The sequence below is a fragment of the Mesocricetus auratus genome, unplaced genomic scaffold (assembly GCF_017639785.1).
Source record: "Mesocricetus auratus isolate SY011 unplaced genomic scaffold, BCM_Maur_2.0 Super-Scaffold_100008, whole genome shotgun sequence".
NCBI classification, from domain to species: Eukaryota; Metazoa; Chordata; class Mammalia; order Rodentia; family Cricetidae; genus Mesocricetus; species Mesocricetus auratus.
In genome coordinates this window covers 4298505-4326335 of record NW_024429192.1, presented here as the reverse complement: position 1 = coordinate 4326335, position 27831 = coordinate 4298505, and the positions used below count along the sequence as shown (strand labels likewise).

Below are 27831 nucleotides of genomic sequence, written 5' to 3'. Positions count from 1 at the left end.
GGAGAGACTGAAACAAACATTGAGTATTATTATTATTCTTAAGCAGTACAGAATTCAGCCTGGCTGTGGTGGTGGTGGCGCATGCCTTTAATCCCAGCACTCGGGAGGCAGAGGCAGGCAGATTTCTATGAGTTATAGACCAGCCTGATGAGTTCCAGGACAGCCTCCAAAGCCACACAGAGAAAACCACCTGTTTCTCTGAGATGACTGTGTGTGACCCACCTGTCATGAATTAGATGTCTCTCAAGAGACTTGAGAGCCACGGAGAACAAGGCAGAACAACACAGGGTTAATCTTGATTGCGGCTTGGTGGGATCTAGAATCACCATGGAGACACACACGGGTGTGTCTGTTAGGGAGCTTCTAGCTGAGCTAACTGAGGTAGGGAGAGACCCACCCTCAGTGACGATAAGGGCACTCTGGGCCGCTGTCCTAGACCGAGTACAAAGGAGAAGGAGAGCCAACCATCAGCACTTACTGCTCCTGTCTTCCCAACGGAAAGTGACCAGATGCTCCTGCAGCCGTGTCTTCCCCGCCACGATGGACTGTGTCCCGCAAGCTGTGAACCAGCATAAACTCTTCCTGGGGTTGCTTCTGTGACCAGGCACCTTGGCCACAGTGATGAGGTCCAAGTAAAAAATTCGGCTCCCCTCCTTGGACAGGTAATGTATCTGGACCACGTTGCTACACTACTCTCTGGTACCCCTAAAGATACACTTGTCATAAATGTATAAAGTATATCGTTTCCTGGGATGTCCTGTACGGTCTGCCTCTCGCCTGACGGAACCAGTCATACCGTGCTTGTGACAAGGGACATAACTAGTGCTTTGGCACCCATTGAATGTCCTCAAACCTTCTGTTAAGCACAAAGCAAACCAGGACAAAAGAAGATAAAACTTGTGTTACATGTGGACAAAACTTTACAAATAATATGTTAGGAATAATGGACTCCTCACAGACGGATCCAGTGACAGAGCTTAACTCACAGCTTCCGGCATAAGCTCAGTTGAGTCATTCCATTCATGTAAACCACTCATCCAAACAGAGCCATTCTGACGGGGGAGAAGTGGTCTTCTCCTGTGTTTTAGCCTTGCGATTAAGACAGGCTCACAGTGAATTGTTTGGGGTTTGCTATTGATTCATATCCCTCCCAGTCAAAATAACTTTAACCATGACAGACCAACAAAGGAACTGATCATGTCTAAAAGACAAACGTGGAAGGTGGCCAACTTTACGATAGATTGTTCTTCCTGCTTACAAAAACCCACTGAATATGATTATTGTGAAACTCACCCCAATCAACTTCAGTCACACAAATGGCTAAACCCAGGAAGATGGGAGGAAAAGAGACTGGGGCTCGGGCTAACCATGGCATTATGGGAATTCGAAGGCTGAGAATCCACCAAGAACTATGAGACTTCTTATGTGGTACCCCCCCCCCAGATCATGGTCCCAAATAATCCTTTGTCCCACTAGTCTAAGGCTTCGAAAAGCCCTTGTCATGTTTAGGCCACAAGGACAGTATGTTCTTCCCTTCTCTGAGCCCCTCCCATCTCCGTGGCACTTTCTTCTCAAACCCCTCTTCTGAATCATGGTTGATATCTTTTGTCCTCAATTGCAGGGGTTCTCTTTAAGGCCCCTCTCTGCAATCCCACACAAACGAAATCCTAGAAGAGGCCCTTCTATCCTAACAGGAGTGTCAAGCCCGCCTTACCTAATGCACAGGACAAAGCCCAGCCAAAGTAGTTAAGGGGACATATTATGGGATGGGCTGGAAGAGGAGTGTGACCCTGAATTGTTCGCCGTGTCCATCTGCAGGTGTGTCATCTCCGTCCTGTGACTGCTGCTAAGAAAATTAAGGGCCACTTTTATTCTTTTAACCAGCAACTTGATGCAATGAAATGCAATCCCTTTAATGAGCAGGTTAATGCAGCAACAAATAGAAGTCTAGGAGACCCATGCTGGTGGGCATATGCACTCATGCAAGTGTGGGCACGCATACACACACACACATGCACACACACACGCACACACACACACTCATTCCTAAGACAACCCTTCCCCTTCCCATCAAAGGGCATGAAATACTTGTCCAAACCATCTCCCACTCTGAACTTAACACAAAAGCTTGGTCAGTGTTGGAATCTGGGTGGGGCCGCCAAACCCTAAAGCTCTGCTTTACAGGGGAGGGGAAACCAGAAGCGTGATGTAATTTACAGACCAATTGAAAGCAAAACACCACTTCCCTGCCAAGTGCTTCCAAAGCCCAACTGTAATCCACTCAAGATCATATCGTCTGGCTCAGTCTTCAAGGTCACGGGGCTATCTCGGGAAGATCGCTCCATGTTGCTCCTTCAACACAAGAACTGTTTCCTAACATTTTGGTCAGGTAGAGCTTTTAAAAAACAAGCTCCAGGGGCTTAGAGTGCGTGAGCCGTTTCTCTGAGGTCTTATTTTGTCATAAGCACATTTATCTGTAATTACTGAAAGTGCTTTGACATGTTAGGAGAGACACTGTGCACTTCTAAAACACAGATCCTTACAGTCGTCCCTAAAAGATGCTACTTAGGTGTGTCTTTCTTCATGGAAGCGGACGAACAGACCTCTGAGTTGTCCACCAAGGACTGTCCATCTTCCTTGTGATGTCAGCTCTTGCCAGGTGATCCCCTACTTCCTGGGTACCCAGAACCGGCTCAAATCTCAACCAAAAGTTAGACCCAGCCAGGAAGGTTTTTTTTTATCTCTCTGTCATTCAACTTGTAAACATAGTTCTTGTCTTCCACATTTGCCATCTCCAAACCCCCCCCATCCAAATGTCGAGACAGTCCCCTCCGCAATGCACCTAGCAGCTGGAACCTCCTGCCGACTCCCAGTGTCATAATCTTAGCCCAAGGTTGCATCAATGTGTAGCCTGCTGTGTGTGGGACTCAGTGACACGTGTACCAGGAAAAGATCACGAGTCAGTCACACCCGCTAGCCACCCACACAAACATAGCACCTCACAGAAAAGCCCTGCATGACGCAGTCTACAAGGAGGATGTTCGCGCTGGTTCTCCGCTCTTTCAAAACAACAACAGCCAGAACCCACCTCCAAGTAACAATGGCGAACTTTGTGGATCACCACATTTTGTAAAGCGCTTTCGCAACCATTATCTCCTGAGAGTCTCACAAAGCTCAGGGACGTCAACCAAGCAGGCATTATACTTTTGCTGAAGATAACTCAGAGGCGGGGAGGCTGGCTCCCTTCTCATGAAAGGGCGGGGCCTCGGTGGGTGATGCTTGTACACCCCAGGCCCTCTGTGGAGGTTGATTAGTGTGGTCTTAACACAAAGAACACTACCTATGGGAGCTTTAGTCTCTGCAATCAAGGGCATAAATCTCTCTAGAAATTAGGCCTCCTGGATGCCATGCCAAGGTTTCCTAAACGTGAGCTCCTTCAGACAGACTTCCTGGTGGCTGTGCTCAATGTCCCTCTCCAGGAGTTGCCAAGGTTCTTCCTCTTCTTGCTCCTGCACTTATTAGATGTTATAAACATCTCATCATGTCTCGGTGCTTGGCAAGGCCTGCCTTATGGTCCGGTCAGCGGTGCAAAGTGGTCTGAAGAGTGACCAGTAACTCCTTCGTGAGCTCCACTCTGTGTGTGGCCCCGCCCTTGTCCATTGGCAATCCTGCCTTTATTTGGAATTTTGTTCATCTTGGATTTTTGTGGCTTCTTAATAGAACATGATCATATGCCGTGATTACCAAGCTCTCTAGTGCCCCTCAGATTTTGTGTTCAAGGCAAGTCCCCCAACTCCCCAAAAACCCTAGCCCTGGCTGTGGTATTTCTCTTAAATCTTTTTTTTTATTAAAAAAAGCTAGGCACCCATGGTTTTCATACAGACCTCGACATGAAGATAGCCCGGATGCTGGGGGAACTGCGTATGTTGGCCAAATTATTTACCTGCTTTGGCCCTTCACAACCCATCAGAAGCCTGAGCTCACAGACATACTTAGCTCATAAAATTAACTCAGAGATGTTTCCCAAATGTCTGGCCCCCAGTAACATACAATAAGGGACAGCTTCATTACTGTTAGCTTCATCACTGCTCAGTTTCTTTCTAAAGTTCTTTTCCTTCGAACTGTGTTGAAATATGAGTGAGCTATTATCTTTACCACTCCAAGTTCAGTAATGTTAAGTGCAATCAGTCACATTCCCATGCTACCCTTTCCAGGACTCTTCTTAATCTTAGATAAGTCCAACTTCATCCCCTCTGAACAACACCCCCATCCCCTCTGCCCCAAGTCCCCAGCAACCACCATATTGCTGTCTGTCCCTATGAGCTCAGCTACTCCAAGGGCCTCCTGTTGTGCAATCGTCCAGCCCTGGCCTTTTTGCTGCTGGCTTGGTTCATTAGCACAGCATCCCCCAGGCCCGGTGTCTCTCCTCCCTTTGGGGGCTGGATGATCTCTCATTTCACGTAGGCGCCACATTTTGTTTTCCGGGAGAGGCATCTACTTTTCTTCTACCTTTTAGCTGTGGTGCACCATGCTGCTATAATCATGGTGCGTAATTTACCGTTACTATACATTGCCTTATACTTCCCTAACGCCTCTGACGGAGCATAGAATGTGAAGTTATCCACCAAGGAAATAATAGGTCCATCCTTTTATCATGTTGGCGATGACTTTGGTGGCACGGTCTAGCCTCAGGGAGGAGCAGACTGTAGGACCCAAACTACTACCTCCCACACTCCCAATTTTATATTAGTTGAGCCTGGGGTTGTGGTGAACTTAGGTCTGGACCAACTCAGCCGACCAGTGATGAACTCAGAAGTGGGTGGTACTAAGACTTCCGCATAGAAAAGCCTGTGTACTGAGTGTATTAACCCACAGCTCCTGTGAAAGCTGTGTAAATTCTGCAACATGGCTGGAAAAGCCTCCATTTCTAATAGGAACTCGGGGAGTCACAGATGAATACCGGGGAGGAAAATGCTGTTATGTAAGCCAAAACATGGCTTCATCCTGCTGTGTTGCCAGGGCACTGACAGACCAGGAAGCATCGAATTCTCATCTTCTCTCATTAATTCACTCATTCATTCATTCATTCATCCATCCATCCATCCATTCTCAAAGACGTATGAGCATCGAGGAGGAGGCAGGCAGTATGCCATGTACCAGCATGAGCAAGTCAGAGTCTACTAATGCACACGCAAGTTCAGGTCACTCAGCAGCTTTGTGCGATTCCCCATTCAGGGCCTCCCTCTGGGACTTCCATGAGTGAGCTTCCATCAAAAACTGTCCTCAGGGTATGTTAGGAGCTTGTTGTCATTGGCTTTAGGTATTTCTTCCGTCTGTCTTCAAGAAACTTTGATGGTTTTGTGCTTGCTTGCCGGTTTTAAATCACCTAGAGATGGGTTAATTTTATGGGCTGTGCGTAAGGGTTCCACAAAGAGACAAAATGTGAGAGACTTAGATGATGGGGATGGTGACAGGAATTTATTCTATGGATGGCCTGCACAGTTGTTGGACCTGGCATGTACAAACTCTGTGGCACAGTCTGGGGCATGTGGAGAAGATTCCATGTTGCAGTGTTAAGTTCAAGCTTTACAGAGTGCTTAAATTAGACAGGAACCCCAGGCAGGGTCTCTAAACTGCAGTCTTGTAGGGTACAAGGTTCTTTGCTGTTGCTGCTGTTGCTGCTGTCGTTGGGCACAGGGAGGAAGCTGTCTTTGCTCTTGAGGTCTTCAATTGCTGTTGGTGAGGCCCACGCACACCATGAAGAGTTACCTGCTTCACTCAAAAGTCTCCCGATTATCAGACTTCAAAACATCACCACAAAAATGTATGGACTTTATACCGAGGGAACGACCGGACTTGTTAGCAAGCCTTAGTGAAAATAACACACAATCCTTGCTGTGTGGCAATCGTATCTCAACTTTTAAAAATTCAATACTAAGATGACAACTCATGCAATATTTTAAATCAGCAAAATATTTCGAGCAAGTGCTTTACGGACAAAAGATTGGCAAGATGGGTCATAGGTAAAGATGCCCGCTGTCAAATCTGACAGAGTTACTTTGGTCCCTGACACCCACAAGACAGGTGGACAGAAACAATTCCTGCAAGTTGTCTTCTGACCTCTCTATGTACACAGTGATGCATGTGTCCTTTCACACACAAATAAAAGTGTAACTTAAATATTTTAAAGACTGTCAGGTAAGAATTAATCACATAAAAAGTTCCTGAAGGTCATCAGGAGAGTGGACCTTTTAGAAAACAAGTTCAAGCTCTTCTTGTGGAAACCCCAATGCAGCTCTCACTGAAGCAGATTGAGGCTTACCATTCCAGGTGACCCAGGTTCTACAGAGGCCCATTTTCCTGGGTCCCTTAGGGCCTTCTTATGGGCCTAAAAATCACAAGTTTTTTAACAGTCAAGAGTTAATGCTGGACTTTTGTTTTTTTTCCCACCCAGAACAATTCTAATACCAGCATCTCTGGTCTGTTTCTCCTTGCTTCTACAAAATGCCTGACAAAAGCAACATAAAGAAACGAGTTTTTTTTTGTTCATGGTTCTTCAGTGCATTGTGATCTGGAAGTTGAAGAAGCAGGAGCTTAAAGAATCTGGTCGCCCAGTTTATGCTGGAGAGGATGTGGAGAAAGGGGAACACGAACACTCCTTCACTGCTGGAGGGAGTGCAAACTCATGCAGCCACTTTGGAAATCAGTATGGTGGTTCCTCAGGAAAATGGGAATCAGTCTACCACAAGACACAGCAATTCCATTTTTAGGCATATACCCAAAAGATGCACATTCATACAACAAGGACATCTGTTCAACTATGTTCATATCAGCATTATTTTAATAGCCAGAACCTGGAATCAACCTGGATGCCCCTCAACTGAAGAGTGGATAGAGAAAATGTGGTACATTTACACAATGGAGTATATTCAGCAGAAACAAAAAAACAATGGAATCTTGAAATTTGCAGGCAAATGGATGGAACTAGAAGAAACCATCCTGAGTGAGGTAACCCAGTCACAAAAAGACAAATATGGTATATACTCACTCATATATGGATGGATTTTAGACATAGAGTAAAGGATTACCAGCCTGCAATCCATGCCACCAGAGATGCTGGGAAACAGGGAGGACCCTAAGAGAGACATACATGGTCCCCCAGAAAGGAGGAAAGGGGCAAGATCTCCTGAGCAGATTGGGAATATGGGGGAAAGGGAGTTAGGAGAAAGAGAAGGGGAGAACAGGAGGGGAGAGGAGGACATTAGATTGCAGGAAGATCAAGTCAGGAGAAGAATAGAGGAGAGCAAGAAGAGATACCATAATAGAGGGAGCCATTATAGGTTTAAAGAGAAATCTGGCACTAGGGAAATGTCTGGAGATCGGCAAGGATGACCCCAACTAAGAATCTAAGCAATAGTGGAGAGGGTACCTTAAATGCCTTTCCCCTATAATGAGATTGATGACTACCTTACATGCCATCCTAGAGCCTTCATCCAGTAGCTGATGGAAGCAGAAGCAGACACCCATAGTTGGACACTGAGCTGAATGCCTAGAGTCCGGTTGCAGAGAGGGAGGAGTAATGAGTAAAGGGGTCAAGACCAGGCTAGAAAAACCCATAGAAACAGCTGACCTGAACAAGGGGGGAGCTCATGGACTCCAGACTGATAGCTGGGAAACCAGCATAGGACCAACCTAGACCCCCTGAATGTGGGTGTCAGTTAGGAGGTCTGGGCAATCTATGGAGCCTCTGGCAGTATATCAGTATTTATCCCTAGTATACAAATGGACTCTGGGAGCCCATTCCACATAGAGGGATAGTCTCTCAGCCTAGACACATGGGGGAGGGCCTAGGCCCTGCTCCAAATGATATGACAGCCTTTGAAGATCCCCATGGAAGGTCTCACCCTCCCTGGGGAGCAGAAAGTGGATGGGGTAGGGGGTTGGTGGAGGGCAGGGGAGGAGGGGAGGGAGAGGGAACTGGGATTGACATGTAAAGCAAGCTTGTTCCTAATTCAAATAAAAAAAGAATCTGGTCACCTTGCACCCACAGTCAGGAACCAGAGATGGATGCTGGCTCTGGGATTGCTCTCATTCTATTCACCTGGAGAAGGGATGGTGCCGCCCACGGTTAAGGTGGGTCTTACCATTTCAGTTAACCCCACCTAGAAACTTCCTCAAAGACACACTCAGAGGGCCGTCTCCCAGGTGACTCTGGGTCCTGTCAGGTTTGCGGTATAAGCCACTGGTATCGGGTAAGAAGCTGCCTCCAGGTGTCTGTTCTATCTCCTGTCTGTGTGCCAGCTTCTAATCCACTGCTTTGAAGGCTACTCATCTTCCTATGGTTGGTCATCTGCAATGCTTGTAAATCCTTTAAAACAGGGAGAAATGAGCTCTAAAAGGCTGGACACTGCCTTAGACTTCCCCATCCAGCCTTTATGGTAAAAGCAGCCATAGATGAAGCAAGACTAACCAAGCATGACTGGGTCCTGATAAAACTAGATCTATAAAATAGGCAGAGGCTCGGCTTGGTCCACACATCTTTATTAGTTGACCCCTACTCTTTATAACAGTCCTGTTCCATCTCCATTACAAATCCAGTCTCTGGGCTCAACTCAGCAATTGCAATTATTAGCCACAGTGACCAAAACAGGCCCAGCACTGTAAGTCAGGGAGGGGCTCCTGGGGCCCTACCCTTTACCTATGACCTATTGGCTCTTGAGAGAAGCTGGGAGAGGGGGAGTCTATGTCTTTCATTGTCTACACTCCAACAGATAGCTCAAAACTCATGGTCACACAGACAGTCCCACTTAACCTGAAAGGGTCAACAAACAAAAAGAACAGTCGTGAATGTCAAAAAGATGTTTGTGGTTAGGATAGGCATTAACGAGCTGCTGGAGAGGTGGAGAGTAAGGTGATCCAAATGCACTGCATGCCTATGTGTGATCATCTAAAATAATGCAATTAGTTTTTAATCCGAAGGGTGAAATGATGTGTTTACATCTGCAATCTGTCTGACAGTGACAGACTCAGTGGAGAAGGCACAGCTTGGCGTGAAGGTCGCACATGGGGGTAACTTTCAGAGCCAGAGCCAGAGGACCTGTCTCAGAGCCATTGTGGACCACTACTCGTGGACTCTCAAGTTTCACTGCTAATAGGGAGTCAAGTGTCCTGGGAAACACGCTCCAATCAATACAGGTACGATGACGGTGATGATGATGATGGCAATGATGATGATGGTGATGGCAAAGATGATGATGATGATGGTAGTGATGATGATGGGGAGATGGTAATGATGACAGTGATGATGGTGATGATTATGATGATGACGATGATGATTATGATGGTGGTGGTGGTGGCTTTGAGTATATAATTATATGATGGCTATGATCATAATGATGATGATGACTGGACAGTGTTCACAACATATGCTAGTGAAGTTCCCACAATATGACAAATACATTTTCATCCGCCTCGTCTCACAATGTATCATAGAGAGTTGTTAGCTCTTCTTTCAGGAGAAGAGACTGATGCCTGGGTACCTCCGAAAGTCCCAGGAACAAGGGATTGCAGATTGGGGAAGGGAACAGGACAGGCAGGCCAGCACCTCTCCCACATCTGGGCACATCAGGGAACCTCCCGTGACTGCAAGCCCAAGCAGAATGGCATGGCGCTGCTTCCGGTCATTTCCACCAATAATGATTGATTTGTTACTACAGCATTCTGGGATTTGTTGCCTTCCCTACATTTCCCATTCTCTCCTTGCTCTAGAAGCTCCCAACATACAGGCGATAGTCACACTTCAGCATAAAGTCCACACAGTAGGCAGCCCCCCCCTGCCCTGCCTCCGCTCCTTCTCCTGGCCTTCCTCCTTTTCCTACTCCTCCCCCTCCTCCTTCTTCTCAATCAGCCAATAAACTGATCACAGTAATGCAGGTCTGACTCTGGCCACCCGTACTGCCACCTCCCACCAAGCCTCAGGCACCCATGGCAATTCATCCCATCCCTGTCACCCAGCAGCTTCATCTTCTTGCCTCAGGCCTGACTAAGCAGGGGAGGAGGAGGACTTTCACCTCTTCTCCTGGCAAAGACAGAGCTGCTGCAAGGCTAGGGGCGACAGGACTGAAGAGCTCTCTCAGCTCGGCCTCCTCCTGCGCAGGTTGGGAAACAGGCATGAAGAGTTGCATGGGGTGGCAGAGATTTCTGTCCCAAGCCAGGCTTACTTTATAATAACTCACACCCACCTGCTGTCATTTCTTCCTGCAAGACAAGTCAGGAAGCAAGGCAAGCTGTCGAACCTCACTCCATCCAGGAATGCTATCTCACAGTTAGCCTTGTGCTCCCTGTAGCGCCCATAGATAATAATAATAATACTATTATCATCATCATCTTTTTCTGGGTTTTTTGAAGCAAAGTCTACTGTAACCCAGCTAAACTCACTATGGCTCTGAAGATAGCCTTGCACTCCTAACCCTCCTGTCTTACAGTGCTATCTGCATAAACTACTGCAGGACTGGGATCACATAAATGCACTGTTGTGGGTCCTGGATGACAAAAACACCCTGCTGTAGTACTGGAATCACACACACACACACACACACACACACACACACACACACACACACACAGCTGCAGGGCTGGGATCACATGCTGCAGAGCATGCACTGCCCCGTGCAAACGCAGCAGAGCTTTATCGACAGTTCTGAATCCCTGAGCGTCATCGCCGTCATCATCAAGGGCTAGTGTGCAAGGGAGGCGCGGTGAAAAGCACTTTGATAAACGGTACCTTTCTCTGGGTTAGAATGGTCTCCTAGTGTCTGGTTAGAGGTGGGGAAAGGACTCAGAATTGTGCACTCGTAAGCCCCCGCTGCTGTAGAGACTGCTCTCAGGGTAAGGAAGGAGGCGGTTTGAGTTATAGGGTTAAGTCAGACCCTGGCCTCTCCAGAGCCCGGTCTGCCTCTGCCCTGGGCACTCTGGTCTGTCTGTCCCCAAACCAGCTCCACCAGGCCCAGGCTGTGAGGGGGCTGGGTTTTAGGCAGTTATAATCCCCTTAGAGCCCAGCCTTCGGGTTTATCTCCAGGAGGAAGCTAATTAACGGAGTGGCGGAGTGGCGTGGGAGGGGGTGACCACAGGAAGGAGGGCCAGCACCAAGGCTGAGGTGAGCAAGAGCCTCGCCACCGGGAGGTGGGGTGGAGGGACAGGCCTCTTCAGGGATCTACCAGCTGTCAGGAAAGTCTACAGCACAGCTAAGAGATGGGAGCAAGAACCAGGGGCAAAATGCAAATTGGGTGACGGAAGCTTAGATGTTGCTGGTGAGGCCAGGAAGAACAACGAGGAAAATGTGTTTACAGTCCTAATTAAACGTCTGCCTGTATCCGTGAAGGGGGGGGGGAGGAGCACGTGGAAGAGGGAGCCAAGGTTTGGAGGGGAAGCAGAATGACTAAGATAAATGAGGAGTGAGGAGACACACAAGGATGCCCAGAGCCCACACCATGAATTCCTGAGGAGAAGCCCACCCTAGGGAAGCCCAAAGAAAAACTTTGATATAATGAAGCAATTAGTGAAAGCTTCAGGGATCCCATCACCAACAGATACGAGAAGGAGAAAGTCTATGCACCACGGTGCGGACTTAAGCGGTGAGGGAAGCCCCCACCGAGCCTTCACTGAGAACTCCTCAAGCCAAGAGGAGCGGACGGGATCTGCCCTCCCACCAGACAATGGAGCTGCCGAATTGGCTGTCCCTGCAGTCACACTGAAAACCAAGAGGACATTGTCCTCTGACCTCCGGGCACGCCATGGCACACATGCACCTACACCCCATAGACACAGACACATCACACACACACACACACAGAGACATACACACACACACACACACACTACCACCACCACCACCACCACTAAATAAAACAAAAAGTTTTAAAAGATTAGCCTCTTCCATTGACACTTCAAATTCATACAGCCATTAGGTAGAAAAAAAAAGATACAATACTATTACTACTACTACTACTACTACTACTACTACTACTACTAGCTTTGTTATCCAAAGGGACAGGTTATAAACACTGAATAGTCTATATTAATAACATGAAATTCCACTGTAAGGACTAGGAGTTACATGAGAGGCAGGACACTTGACAAGCAAGCCCAAGGCCCCAGCCCCAGGAGAAAAAAATTCAGGCCAAGAAAATCATCTAAAAAATACTGACCAAAATCTCCATTTTATATTTTTAAATCTCAAAAGTGAAAGTAGGGGAGTATAAACGTCTTACTGCTTTCTTGCTATAGAAAAGCTTGTTAAGATGACCCCATTCTCGATTTTGACTATATAAAATATGAGTTTTATGATATTTTTATAAGTGTAAAGAGCCACTGGGTAGTCAAACTAGAATATGTGAATTTAACCACCTAAGAAGGTAGAAGCACAAAAAAAAATAATAAAAAACAATTAGAAAGAAGCAAAGCTCTTTAAAAAAAACTCAAGTATTCTGGAAAACACAAACATTAGAGGTGATAGAACAAGTGTCTGAACATTCAACAGAGCTGTATTTACAAGGTAACTGAACATAAAAGACCAGGAAAATATTTAATAAGCAAATTAAAAATTTAATTTTTAATATTAATATCTTCTATTTTATTAAGTAGAGAATCTTTTGATTTTAAAAAGTAGATGGAAAGTGTAGCTGTATTTATTTCTAACAAATTTTAGTGCTGGATGGAGTATTAAACAGGACAAAGGTCAAAATTTTGTTTCAAAATGAATATAGAATCAAAAAGGAAGACAACATAGTATTTCTAAGTGCCACCACACCAAATGAAACAATGGTATTTCAAACGGTTTAGAGAATTAGAACCATTACACAGAAAGTAAATACATTCTTCAATATATGGAGAGGGTGAGAAGAAACAATTCTGGGGGCATTCTGGCTCAGATGGGTGGGTGTCTCAATGTCCTACTGGACACAGTGTGTTACATTAATATAATATTTCATGTCAAATGGACCCCTTATATGAAGATAATTGTGGTGGCTAGCTCTCCTAAAATAATATGAAAAGCATTTTGTAGATTTTATGGTCCTAAATCATACCCGTTTAAAAAAAACTAACAAATTTAATACATTTCTAATGTTAAAGCTGTTACTTTCAATTCTTTGGGATAGGCCAAGATGGCTCTTGTTGGAATAATTACATTTCAGTTCCTTCAGGATAAAAAGAACAAATAAAATTAAATTAACTGAGCCCTCAATCTGAAAAGCAAGCAAATGTAAGAGAGGCTAAAGTGAATAATTTAAGAAGTAAGTGTTGTTCAACTAGAGAGTCCATCTGAGTCCTGAAGAGGGCTCAGAGACCTGCGCCCAAACTCGCACTTCTGGTCACCTGAGTTAAAGACACAAAAGCAGACTTAACCACAACAGAAGCAGAAAAGGTCATGGACAAAAGGTTAAAGGCTATGACTCTTTGGTGTGTGAGCTTCTGAAAAGTGAGTCTTAAAGAAGGATGGTTTACACTGCCTGTGAGCATCTCTAGGAGGAATCGTCTTAGTTAAACTGGCTAACATTGGAAGACCCTGCCCACTGTGGATGGCACCATTCCCTAGGCAGAGAGTCCTGAGCTGTTAAGAGCCGAGCTGAGTGCAAGCAAGTCAGCACGTCAGCACCCATATCTCTCTGCTCTGGATTGTGAAGGTGGATACATACTTTCAATTCTGGACACAAGGTTTTAAACTGACTCCCCTCTCCACACAATGTTGAATGGTAACCTGTAACTACAAGCTAAGTATCTTCTTTATTCCTTTAAGTTGCTTTTTCTCAGGGTATCTCACTGTAGCAACAGAAATAAAACCAGAAAAAAGATATAAAGGCATATTATTTTTAATTCCTTTCCCAAAAACTGTTTGTTATCCAAGTAAACACATATCATAGGCATTAGCCAAAACCTGTGGAGAAAGTTGGCAAGTTACCAAAAATCCACCTCCTAGAGGCAACAGACTTTAGTAGTCTTTAGATACACAGTTTTAAATAAGGAATAGATTGTTTTTCGCAAATGACATCAGAACATAGAATACATGAAAGCCTGCCAGCCCTGTTTATGCAACCGATCTAATCTTGAAACCAAACCCAGACCAGAGAAAGTGAAGCCAAGAGAAGAGTGTGACTATATAAAACAACATTCTAAATAAACCCACAGAATGCTTTTCAAATTATCTTAGAATCACCTACCATAAGGAGATTTATACTAAGGACCCATCAACCACTTAATATGAAGCATGGTATCAGTCAACCATGTCAGGAGAACCACTTCCTCATGTCCTATCTAGATACTGAAGAGAAAAAAATGCCAAGATATCTAGATAATTCTTTAAGACAAAAAAAAAAAAGAACAACTAATAAGCTAAGATACTCATTAATTCACAAAGATTGGCATCTGGGCAAGAGGGACAGCGTCTATAAGCTATTACCTCATCATCATAATCGACAGAAACTTCCTCCTCTACTCACAAATACCCCCAAAGCCCCTGTCTGCTCTCAGGGCACAGGCTATTGTCCCTCAGATGGGCCAGTCCCAAGTCACCGCCTCAGAAAGTCCCTGCCACCACCCTTCTCTCTTCCTTGCCTGGAGACCCCACACACACTGCTCAGAACACCCTCTTCTGATCACTCTCTTGTCTCTCTCCCCGAGACCACAAGCCCCTGCAGCCATGGTTTGTGTCATACAATTTCATTACCCTACCCTGTGACACCAAGAAAGTACTCAATTAGTGTTGATTCCTTGCTTAATTAATCGATACACCAAAAGTTTGCGAGGACGTGTGCGTAGTGACTTCTTCACAGGGAAGCAGTTCTAAATTAATAACTCAGTCATCAAATCATTTGCTCCACCAGGGCCAGCAGCCCAGGCACTCATACCCCAGGGCGCGTGTTTATATGGAACATGCTTGGAGAGATTTGCAGATTTCCGTTTGCAAGCCTGGATCTAAGGAGCTAAAGCTGAAGCGCATCCCACGGCCATGTCCCTTCCTGGTGTGGTTTCTTCTCTGGAGAGAAGATGCATCTGGGCTAGCCCAGGTGTCCTGCTTTAGTTACCCAGTGGTAAGGGACACTCTGTATATGATACTCTAACCCAAACCCAAAGAATTTACCTAACGCAGCTAATGATCTAAAAGTCTCGTTTGGCCAAGCCTAAGTAAACTCCCTCCTCTTCCTAGACACAGCTCTTTCTTTCATCACATTTTCTGGGCCAAGTGACATGAAAGGAGACCACACCAACAGGGCCCCCACCAACTTCACTAGGCTTAAATGGTTATAAAAATACATCCGAGAATTCTAAATATATCACATATTAATGGAGGGCAAGGACGGTGTTCTGCTTCATTATTCCCCACAGAAACTGTAGCACGGACAAAGCCCCTGAAATCCACCAAGAAACTGACTTCAGGAAATGTCTACATAAAATGGCTCGCTTGGGGCATCACTGGGAGGAGTGGGGCATGCCTCGGTGCATCCTGGACATACGAGCGTCTGAAAGCCTTCCCTGCTCGGTTCTCCGGTTGGTGTTTTGAGAGAGGTTTGAGTTTTCTTCTTAAAAATTCAGGAGCAGTTCTAAAAGTTTAGGTAAACAGAAGTGGGCTTGAAGGAGTGGGAGGATGAGCAGGGAGTATCTGGGGTAAAGTGGCAGGCAGACAAGGTTAGCATTAACAGCTACAGCACTCCTGCACAGAGAGAAAGCAGGGGGGACTGGCAGCTCTCCAGGAAGCCTGAGCTATGAAGTCAGCAAATCCGAATTATTCCATACAAATCCCCACTTGCAAAGGATGAACCACTCCATAAACACGTCCCCGGCCCCCGCTGCCTACATTCGTAGATGCTCGCGTAAATATTCAGACCCGAGACTAGAACATCACTGACTCAAAAAGTCATTCTTACCCATCGTCTTCTATCGCTAAGCAATTATTGCTCGGTCACCACTTTAATTTGTCCTGACAACCTACTGTCAGATGCCACCAAAGAAAACAAATGAAAAAATAAAAGCAATAGTTAGTCTCTGGATGATGTATGTTTATGCCAAAAAAGATTACTTAAAAATCCATCTTCCTCCACCTGGGCTGAGAGTCTGTTTGAGGGAACTGTCAGTAAAATCATTACTAATGAAGTACCAGACTATGTGAAGCAAGGCTTAGGAAGGAAGTTGGAAAGATAAATGCAATTTCAGATGCCACACGGTTTTCATTAGGCAGGAAGGCGCTGGGAAAGAGCCTGCTTTTGGAGCAGCCTGTGGGATTACAAGTAACAAATCGTCAAGTCTTATCCAGTCCCATGTACCCATCCAGTTCTCAATGTAAACTCCTCCTACCACGTCCTGGCACCAGCCCATTGCAATAAAGATGGGAAGGCCTTGGGCTGGGGAGGTGGTTCTGTAGGTGAAGCGCTGGTCATGCAAACATGAGGTCCTGAGTTCAGATCCCCAGAAGCTACATACAAGGGCGATATGGCAGCACACATCTGTAGTGCTAGCACTCCTAAGCTGAGTTTGGAGAAAGGGTCAGGGATGGGGGTGGAGAGCGGAATCACTGTGTGGTGGTCTGGGTAAGAATGCCCCCATAGCCTCCTATGCTCAGCCATCAGGAAGTGGCCCTACTTGAGAAGGATAGGCGGTGTGGCCATGTCGGAAGTGTGTCACCGGGGATGGGCTTCCGGGTTTCAAAAGCCCACGACAAACCCAGTGTCTTTCTCCTGGCCTGTGGGTCAGGGTGAAGCTCTCAGTAACCGCTCCAGCGTCATATATGCTGCCACACTCCAGGACGTGATGACAATGAACTAAACTTCTGAAACTGTGAGGGAGTCCCCGGTTAAATGCTTTCTTCGTAAGAGTTGCCTTAGCCAGGGGGTCTCTTCAGAACGATACACCAGTCACTAAAACAGCCTGGAAGCTCATGGACACCTAGCCTGGTACAAAAAAAGAGACCCTGCCTCAAAGAAGGTAGAAGGTAAGAACTGATACCCAGGGTTGTCTTCTGAACTGCAGGTTCACAACGGGGCATGCTCACACCTGCACTCACACACGTGGCCATCCATAAATAAATATGTACACACAAAAAAAACTTAAAAGACAATCATCATTGTGGTCTCCCATCCCACACCAAAAAGAAAAAAAAATGGCTAAAGTTGTAGGCGGTGTTAATAACCCAACCGTCTTTGAATCACTCATCAGACACCCTAGTTCATCTTCTTCCCTAAGGCACCGTAAACCCCGCCATGGAGTCCACAGAGGACGCTTGCTCGTGAGAGGGATGGTCTCGGGATACCCACCCGACTAAATCTCTGAGCCCTGGGTTCTGGACTTCGGGCACAAGACAAAAGGAGTTATGGGAACTAGAGTGAGATGGGTTGCAAAGTGACATCGCATGGTTTACTGCCCCTGCTCCCTCATGCCTACCGCGCCCACTGTCCCTGCTCCCTCATGCCTACCGCGCCCCTGCCTACCAAATTCATCATCCCTTAGTTTACTGTCCCTGCACCCTCATGCCTACCGCGCCCACTGTCCCTGCTCCCTCATCCCTACCGCGCCCACTGTCCCTGCTCCCTCATGCCTACCGCGCCCACTGTCCCTGCTCCCTCATGCCTACCGCGCCCCTGCCTACCAACTTCATCATCCCTTAGTTTACTGTCCCTGCACCCTCATCCCTACCGCACCCACTGTCCCTGCTCCCTTATCCCTACCATGCCCCCTGCCTACCAACTTCATCGTTTTCTTCAGTATTAGTTCTCTGATTATGCCTAGCGTGTTTTGATCATATTCTCCTCTCCTCCCCCAGCTGTTCCCAGATTGATCGACACTCTCCTGCCCACCCGACCTTGTTTCTTTTTAAACCTGGAAAGATCAAGCAGCTATACTGCGCAAATATTTCTAGATATTCTGTCTTCCAGTGGAGTGTGGTCAACTTACTGGAAACTACGCTCTTAGAGAAAACGGTCTTTCCCTCTCTTAGCAGCTAAGGCCAACGGATCCACGACTGGGGTGTGTCTTCAAACCCAGCTCCTAGCTCCAAGCTGTAGCTGGGATTTGGTCTGGCTTAGCCTGGGTTTTCTTCCAAGGAATGATGGGGACAACTCCAGTGAGAAGAGAATAATAAGAATTCACTGTCCCCTAGACTATTTCCAGAATGTTCCGTCACCATTCCCTTTCATTTCTGCATCAACCTGAAGAGTCCCTCTTCCCCCACTTTCTCTTCTCGGGAAGCTCAGGCATTGACATCGCTGCCTTCTCTATCCATGAGGTGTGAATGAGGAGAGCAGCTATGCCACTTGTTAAGACTGACAAATGCATGAGAATTTGAAATTGGCTGTCTCCTTTTCCATCACTTATGCAAAATATCCCTTGGAGGAAGAAAAAATATATATACTCAGAAAAGTTATTGGCGGGAACTCCTGGCAAGAGACTTTACATCTACAAACACAGTGGAAGGCTTTTGGGCACAAAATGCCTAGAGTCAATACCACCACAATTATAAAATCACATAGTAAGACCCCCCCAAAGCTAGGTCACCCAGAGAGACTAGACTTCACCTCTAAATGCACAAGGAAAACATTCTTCTTGTACTTGTTGGGAAACTCAGATTATTTTACTCTGAGTAACACATTTAAAGTTGAATGACCAGCTCACCTGTGTAGAGGGTGCAAGAATTGTGGCCACATACTGAGTGCTGAGAACTGTGTGGAAAGCGGAAAGAAACCCACATCTCCTGACTTGGGACTGATCCTGGAATCCAGCCAGTGGCAGGATCCAAGAGTCAATGGGGACATAAGGATTCAAGACTCAAGGCTACAGTCCCTTCGGAGAAACTGGTGTATAAACCAGGGACCAAGGAAGGGTTACTGTTGTAGCCCTACATTGAGAGACATCTGTGGTGCCCATGTTTGTGCCTGAGAGGGGGAGTGTGGATTAAGAAATTACAGGTCATAAAATTATGGATAATAAAGACAAAGGCATAGGACAAAGACATAGGATAGAATTAGGAGGGCACTCCAGTGAACACTGGGGGAAAAAATCCCTGAGTTTATTATACAGAGTCTTTATATACCCCAATCAAAAGTGGGGGAAGGCAAAGAGACTTCCTCACCAAGATACAAAGAGCAAAAGAGCAAGCATAATTACCTTCTCAATACCCAAAAGCTCAAGTAACCACACCTCAAACCAAGTATCCTATTGTCAAGGCAACATAGACAGTAGCCACACCTTAGGCTAATATCCTGTTGTTAAAGTAAGACCTCCATTTGTAACTTCTTAGGCCAACTATCCTGTTGTTTAACTTGGAGAGAGCAATAGTAGGTTTGAACTCTCTGACCTTAAGTCAAGATGAAGTGGAGTCATCTCTATGGGCCCTGACAAGTTTCCTCAATGAACTCAAGACTCACCCACAGTCTCAGAAGAGAGGAAGATGAAATGAAGTTCAAGACCAGTTGGGTAAGCTGCACAGTGAGGCTCTATAGATGAGGGATGGCAAGTCACTGACCCCAGGACACTGAGGGGACAGGCTGAAGTGTTTCACTTAAATAACTCCTGGTGCCTTTTCTTTTGGGCTGGCACAGGAGTTATAGATGAACTGTGATGGCTATCCCACATGTCCTCTTGTGGATGGTATGAGACTGAGTCTCAGATCGAGACTCTTTCCTAAGGAAATTGTTCTTACCCAACGCTGTTCATCTGTAGACCCTACATCAATGGCTTCTGTGCTGTGGTATGATGAGTGTCTAATGTGTCTGTGAGTCACACTCATTAAACAAAATCTCATGTGTGTCTATATCAGTAGACTGTGGGGTCAGTGCATGTGGGCATACTCTAATCTCTTTAGGACATGAATGAGTCAAAAGGTAGAATTCTTCCTTCTTGCTACCTACCCATCTGCTTGAGTAGGAAAATTCACCTCAACTGTTTCAACTGTTAACTGAGTTAACCCATTCCCCCTCTGGACTCTCGGGCCTTTGAGCTTGGACTTAACTACACCACCAGTTTTTCCAGATTTCCAGCTTACAGATCTTTCTCTGCGCTAGAGGAATCCATTTCCTCAATATCTATCATACACATACATACATATATACATTATATATATATATGGCTAGACTTGCCTTTTGTATATATAATCACATACCTGGGTGTAGGGAGAGATCTCACGTGCCCGCAGCACTGACCACACCCAAATCTCACGTACTCACAGCACAGACCTGGGGGCTGGAGAGACGTCTCAGTGGTTAAGAGCACTTGCTGCTCTTCCAGAGGACCTGAGTTCAGGTCCCAGCACCCACACCAAGTGGCTCACCCATCTGTACATAACTCCAGCTGTAGGTGTCTAGCCATCTGGCCTCCAAGAACACCTGCAGGCACATGCAGACACACATCCTCACACATAAGTTAAACTCTAAGAGTTTCGCTGAAGTGCTCACAAGCTGGGGATGCCTGGGTCATCTACATAATCCTCACAGGAAGTCCACACTTATAGTCTCGTTGTGGTGAAGAGAAGGGGGGTGGAAGCAGGTGGAGCCCCGGGAGCCTGTTGATCAGCTCATCTAGACAATGTGAGAGTCTTCCTCTCAAACAAAAAGTGGGAGGCACCTGAGGAGCAGCGCCCTAGGCTGTCCTCTGCCCTATAGACACATGTGTACAGCCACAGGCACACACATACAAACGCATGAACAAGTATACACACACACACAAACACACACACACACACACACGAGAAATGACATGAAATAAAATTTCTGACGGGGGATGTCCTTCTGTGTATATGTTTCTCTTATTGGATGATGAATAAAACACTGATTGTCCAACAGCCAAGCAGGAAGTATAGGCGGGTCTACCAGACAAGGAGAATGCTGGGTAGAGAGGGAGGAAAGGGAGGCTGCCAGGAAGAGACATCATGTAGAGACCTGGAAGATAGGATGCACCAGGCATTCTCTGGTAAGATAAGGCAATGTAGAAATACATAGATTAGTAGTTATGGGTTGACGATTAAGAGAGAGCTAGCCAGTAAGAAGCCCTAGCCTTTGGCCAACAGTTTAATAACTAATATAGCACCCGCGTGTTTATTTGGGGATGAAGGGCGGCAGAACGAGGTGGGACAAGAAACTCCAGCAACAAACTTCATCCCTTGAAATACTGATTTTCCTTGTCAAAATTTCTTTAGTGCTCACCCTAGATAGTCTTACTATTTCTATCAACTAACCTGCCGGGCTGCCTCTAAATAACCATTGCATACTCCCAGACCCCAGGGGGGACAAAAAGACTGGTATTAGGATTTAAGTGTAAAGTGTGCCCCCTGTAGACACGAGTGTTTGAACACTCAAGCCGTAGACTGTGTAGGGAGAGGTGGGGCATTTGGGGTAAGGCCTTGTCGGGTGAAATGGGTCACTGGGAGCGGGTCCTATGAGTTCTAGCCCTCCCTGGGCTCCTTCCCATCCCCCTTCTGCCTCATGACCCACACAGAGGTAAGGAGAGGCAGCCACGCCCTGCTGCTGCCACGAATTCCGCTCTGCTTTCTCTAACAAGATGGGTCATTTTCTTCCAATCCAGGAAGAAATCCTCCCTTCCCTAAGGTCCTTCTGTGGGCGTTTAGTCGAAGGAGGTAAAGTGTGCAACTAAGCAGCTAGTGAGCTTCCGCCGTGAAATTATTTGATGCCCCCTGCCTGGAGATGATGACATCTCAGTCTTGTGCTCTCTGACCCTGCGGCCTCGGTCACATGAGGTGCTGAGACGGTAATGGAGGCCGGCTCTCACCTCAGCCATCCTTTCCAAAACCATAGCATCTCAGTCCATGGCTGAGACCCTTCCCAAATGTCCTGGGAGGGGGATCTGGCTCTATCAGGGGCCAGCATAACTTTGGAAACCAGAGCCCAGGGATCTCTGCGCAAAACCAGCAGGTGCCCCTTCCCTGAGGAGCCAGATTGTGTCATAAAACCTTGACTTCAGAAAGGTACACACTGGAATTTATTTCTCATACCAATAGCATTTTAATGTTTTCCCAATGGTTCCCAAAAATACCTCTACTGTTTCGCTTTAAACGTCTGCAAGCTCTTTTGAAACTCGTAGTGATTGATACAGGTTTTTAAGTCAGTTTATGGCTGCCCGTGTCACGTTTTCTCCTGGTTCACAGTCTTGTCTGGCACCGTTGATCGGTAAGTCATTTGATTTTTGTCTTTTATTGGGGCCCTTTGAATTTATCAGAACGTTGAGATGATTCATCAATCAAAACAGAAGACTTCAAAGGGATTCGAGTTAGATTTCAGGATCCCGAGATGCAAACCCAGCATCCAGCTTCTTGCATTTCAAACTGCAAGACAATGAGCCTAGTGGGGGATTTTGCTACAAAAGATCTGATGAGTATGTAAGTTACATTTGAAAATCATCTGCTGTCCATATGTTCTCATTCGTGTGTGTGTGTGTGTGTGTGTGTGTGCGAGCACGCGTGCACACATGCATCTTCCCCAACATCCATTTATTATGTAGCTAGATACGTTTTAGGCCATTCATTTCCAACAATCTATTCCCTGAGCCTCAGAGGTCACTGTAAAAGAAAAACAAGGTGAATTCCTTGGGAGGGGAGGGAGTGGGGGGGTGCCTGAACAAATCTTGAAAAACCAGTTGATTCCAGCTTTGTCTGCACCCCTGTTGCAGCAGAGGCACACAACCTAAGTCCTTGTGGTCACTGTTGTGAAATGAACATTTCAGAAACATGTCAGGCAAGGTGGTGTGATGGTGTGTGTTTCCAAAGCAGATAATGCTGGCACTCGTGGTTTTTTGAAAAAGATGGTGCGTTCAAAATGTTCATCCGGAATTTTAAAAGCAGCACTAGGCAAGGAAGACGATGCCACAATCCAAGAAAAAGAGCCCACTCCTGAAATAATGTAAGCGGAGACTTCACCTTCTCCTGGCGACAGTGGGCTAAACACGAGGCCACTGAACAAAAGCACTGAGAAATGCACACGTCAGCACGTCCCTAAAAACAGTTTGAAGCAGAGAGATGCCTAAGTGTCCCCAAAGCTGTGCTGACTGTCACAAACCGGCAAGTCTGGTGAATGGAGCATGGACAGTCCACATCGGTGACTCCCAGTGGGGCCTGGAGAGTCTAGGTGAGGAACAAAAAGATTTCAACACAAGGTGTGAGACCCTGCCCGGAACAGCACACATGCACATGAAATCCAGTGACTCGCTCTCAGGCAGCCTGGGGACTGGAAGGGGCCGGGTCTACGGTTACGGAAGCTTGGGAATCAGGCTATTGAGGGCTCCAGATGTCACACTCAGAGGGGAGGACACATCCCTGCAGGAAATGAACCCATGGGAGGTTTCGCAAGAAAAATGAATCAGGTAAAATGCATCATTGAGATCAGGTTAGCGACTGTTCTGAGTTACTTGGTATTGTGTGTGTGTTGGTTCAATCCTTCTCCACCTTGTTTTCTGAGGCAGGGTCTCTCATTGAACCTGGAGCGTGCTGATAAAGCTAGGCTGGCTGACCAGAGAATCCCAGGGACCCACCAACCTCCATCTCCAGAGCCCTGAGATTAGAAGGGGTTCCAAGCGCCAGGCCTGAGATTTTAATGTGAGTTTTGGGAATTTGAACTCAGGTATTCACCCTTCCTAAGCAAGCATTTCTCAAACCGAGCTCTCTCCCCAGTCAACTTAAAACCTTTACAAAAACGGGGAAACGGGACCCGACTAAGATCTTTCTGGCAGGATTCTCCCACAGAGGCTGTGGGACCTGCTTACATGAGGCATGGAGTCCTCGCTCTGACACTCGCACGAATGGAGGCTGACACCACCACGCTTCATGGCACCTTGAGGATGAAGCAATTCAGCTTGGTTCTGTCAGCCCAGATGGCCTGAAAGACCTGTCCACACAAAGCTTCCTAGACCATGAATGTCAAGGACCTCCAGGTCCTCAATTCCTAGATGGAGCAACTAGCATACGGTGCCCCAGTAACTCCCCAGGCTTGCTGGTCACTCTGTGGAAGCAGAAGCCCGTGGCCCAGAGATGCAGAGCCATGGGGCTCAGGATGGAGAGAGGAAGGAGGGAGATTAGCCCTTGATTGGCTTGTTCACAGCTTCCCATCTGAGTCTCCCTCTCTCTCTCTCTCTCTCTCTCTCTCTCTCTCTCTCTCTCTCTCTCTCTCTCTCTCTCTCTCTCTCTCTCTCTCTCTCTCTCCTCCCCTCCCTCCCCCATCTGCCCCCTCTCCTCTCTGCCGCCCGGCCCCCAGGGAGGTTGTGTGTCCTTCCTTCATTTCTTGTGTCAGATTTCAAGCTGACACGTGGTAATTGATTCCGCTGCTGGTTAGACGGCTGTTAAGTGCGAGAGATGAAGTTTCAATGAAAACAAATAGCACTTGGAGGGCCTGGCCTTTCAGAGCCGAGCTTCTGTTGTGGTTGAGGCCGGGGTTGGGGGAGTACAGTTCAAACCTGTGTGAGCCGGTTGTGTCTGTGTCTGTGTGTCCCCTCACTCACCTTCACCAGCTCCCGAAGCACAAATGACAGCTCGGTTGTCTCAGTGTCACTTTCTGGCTCAATGACAGTCCAACGGCAGGCGGGCGGAGGTTCTGATTCAAACCTGAGGACTGGAGTCCGAGAGGGAGAGATGGTGACGCGCGCTCTAAGCTCCTAGGATAGAAAAGACTTCATTCAGGGAAGGAAAATGGGCCTCCAGGTGACAGAAGTGCCTGAGCGCAATCCCTGCTGTGTGACACGGTGTTGTCTGTCCACCCTGGGCCAGTGGGGGCATTAGCTGATCTTGGCCCATATGAGGTTCAAAGTTCTCCCAGTAAACCTTTGGGTTACAATCGTGGCTACCTCCTGCGTTCCCCAGACCCTGCTTTAGGACTGAAGGATGCTGGGATACTGATGTCTGGGGATGGCTCTCCTAAAGTAAGGCTGCCTGCAGGATCCACTTTGCCTGAGATCACAACTCTCCGTGACACAGGCTGGTTGGTAGGTCAGGTACGTGACAGCCTGAGCCTCAAGCCCCAGCTCAGGGAGACACTGAAGGTTACATGAGCTTCCCACAGTATGGCAAAAGCACCTTCCGGCAACTTCTCTGTCCCTTCCTGCTGAATTCTTTCCTGGACCACAGACGTGTACCCTGAAAACACCCAGAGATCTAAGCCACCAGAGTCTACATTCTGGGAACAGGAGTAGGATTTGAGATTTAAATCGCCACTGAGAGGACCCCGTCACAAAGCCCTCTCCCCAGAACAAGCTACGGTGGTCCATCAGAGACAAAACTACACAGCTGTTTGATGAAAACCTGTAGAAAAGAACGACAACGCTATTGGAACTGCCTGGGACTTACTGCGGGCAACTCATATCTGGGAGAGAAGAAAAGGAAGGCTGAGGCCATCAGCCATTGATCCAGCGCTGCGTGCCTGACCCAGAGGTCCCCCGGCCACCGTGGGGAAGACTCTTTCATCCTAAGCAGGAAGGGGCCCACTGCTGTGGTTTGAAAGCATCCCCTAGAGTTCCTGTTCTAGAGACCTAATCCTTCAGACAGCAGCATCAGGAAGCTGACCGACTGAAGGTGTTTGTCCTGGGCCTCTGCCTTCATGGGTGTCATAATGACATCCTCGCAGGAGTGGGACCTTCCTGAAGGAAGCAGGCTCGTGACGAAAGAGGGTTGAGCCATCTCTTCTCACTCAAGCTCACTCTCTTCCTCTCTGATCTTTTCCCATGAGATGACGCAAGTAAAAACACCGCCCACCCCCCATCAGATGTAAGATCCTGGTCTTAGACACCCCAGCCTCTGGGGATACGGAACTATCTCTGTTCTTTACAAACCACACAGTCTCGGGTATTCTGGGGTAGGAGCACAAAACAGACTAAGACACACCAGAAAAAGAATGTTGGCAGGGTAGCATCATCTGGGCTCACGCACCGACGCGTGGTCATGATCAAATAGCGTAAGCGAAGCCATTTAACCGTCTCGTGGTCCTGGGGGCTGCAAACCCTGAGGTCAAGTGCATTGGCCAGGGTTCTCTGATGGGCAGAGTCTACACAGAGAGGTGTGTGCCCAAGGAGGTCAGCCATGAAGACTGGGCGTCGTGACATGTGGCTGAGGGGCTGCACAAGCCAGCCGCCGCCGGAGCTGAAACCCAGAAAAGCTGGTAGCCTAACTCAGACTGAGGCTGAGGGGCTGAGGACCGCGTGGGGTGGGGCTGGAGGCGACTTCTGCCACACAACCCAGAGCACCAAGAGCCGATGTCCCAGGGGAGCAGACGAAGGAGGATGTCCCCATCACAGACACACGGGATGGATTGGATTCACCAGGTCTCCATTTCATCTGTCTCAGCCTCGGTGGACTCGTGGTGCCTGTGGGAATCGGTGTGGGCTATCCTCTGCTACCCTCCTACTGAGGCAGGTAGGAGGGTTTTACAAGATACGTGGCCATGCACTAATACAATTAAATGGGCACAAAGTTAGCCATCTGGCGGGACATCAGCAGGGCTGGCTCCCCTTAAGACTTACTATGATCTCCTTGGCTTCCAGGTGGCAGCGTTTCCCTGTGACATGCCTATCTCTGTGTGCCTATGCTGTCGTCTCTTCTAAAGACAATGGTCGTGTCAGATAAGGGTCTACCTGAGTGGTAATTATCTTTTTTAAAAGACTCTATCTATAAATAAGAGTCACATTTTGAGGGTCCTTAGGCCAATTTCTAGACCTAAATAAATGCTCAGACTCAAAACGCTTGGCACTGACTCCAGAAACCTGACATATTGTCCTCACACACACTTACCATTGCCTCCTTAGCCAACACTCACATCCAAGACCAGGTCTGGCGCCTGCTGGGTCCACCAGTTAAATGCCAGCACCTATTTCCAGTTGTCTAATGTTTGGAAGCAATACACGTATTTGATAGTGGCAAACACCCACGCTGGGGACTCTGATGTGCCCACTAAGACCCATCAGCGAGGTGCTAGCCCATAACGATCCCCCATCCTGGGGCAGGGGCGAGGGCAGTGACTTGGGACCTGTAAAGCTTGGAATAATTCCTAGCATCGAGGCTGCAGACATGCAGTCCCTATGGAATCACTTCTTGATTAAGCAACGCACTCCCTGTGGAGTGCAAATGGGTGCTGCGGGGGGGGGTTGTCATATGCTGTCCTCCCAGCTGCTGGGAGGCCTCCTGCCAGGTGCTGAATCATCACTAAATCACAGGCTCAGGTACCTGGCGCGCAGCCTTTGATCTGCAAAGTGAGTTCTTTTCATCTCTGCCAAAACTCAAGGCTCAGGGGATGGCCATGTTTGCCCAGAAGAGACAATGGTATTCCCTTACAGCGTTGGCCCCTCTCTGTCATAACACAGTCTGAGGAGACAAGGCCCAGCTGGACCACTGAAGGACGTCAGGCTGGTGAAAGCATCATGTGAGTCAGTCTTGAGGAGCAAGAAGTGGAAAGATGCTTGGGGCCTCAGAAGTTACCCGCGTGCAATTAAAGAGTGGGCAGTCATGTCACGGGGGATTCGAGCCCTGCCTGTCACTTGTAAAGGTCTAGATCTGGGGCATTCCAGGGCAACCTAGCCAGGGAAAAGAACTAATTCCTGTCTCTAGCCCCTCCTAAACAGAGAATGCCCCACACCTAGTCAATTCCTTTGGGGTCTGAGAGATATTACTTCCTAGGAGGGAAGACTTTTCAAAGCCTATAACCATCAATACAGAGGACGCCAGTTTGGACGGAAGACAAAAGGTTAGGAAGGTTCTACCAAAGGCCCAGGCAAGCGGCTCTAACAGTCTGGCCCTTCTGACCCAGCAGCCCTCGTGATCGGGAAAGAGTCCCATTGAAACCAAAACAAGAACTGTGGGGTTGA

General features: G+C 47.3%; 2 long non-coding RNA genes across 2 annotated transcripts in view; one reads left to right on the top strand and one right to left on the bottom strand.

Annotated features, from left to right (window-relative positions):
• Positions 1 to 27831, bottom strand: part of LOC110341596 — a 166400-nt gene that overhangs the window by 72679 nt on the left and 65890 nt on the right. The window contains exon 3 of the long non-coding RNA XR_005878802.1: positions 24484 to 24636. This is a non-coding gene — a long non-coding RNA (uncharacterized LOC110341596). The remainder of the gene's footprint in view (positions 1 to 24483; positions 24637 to 27831) is intronic.
• Positions 354 to 15342, top strand: LOC121141876. The gene is made up of 3 exons (XR_005878801.1): positions 354 to 662; positions 9019 to 9195; positions 14880 to 15342. It is a non-coding gene; the product is annotated as an uncharacterized LOC121141876 (long non-coding RNA).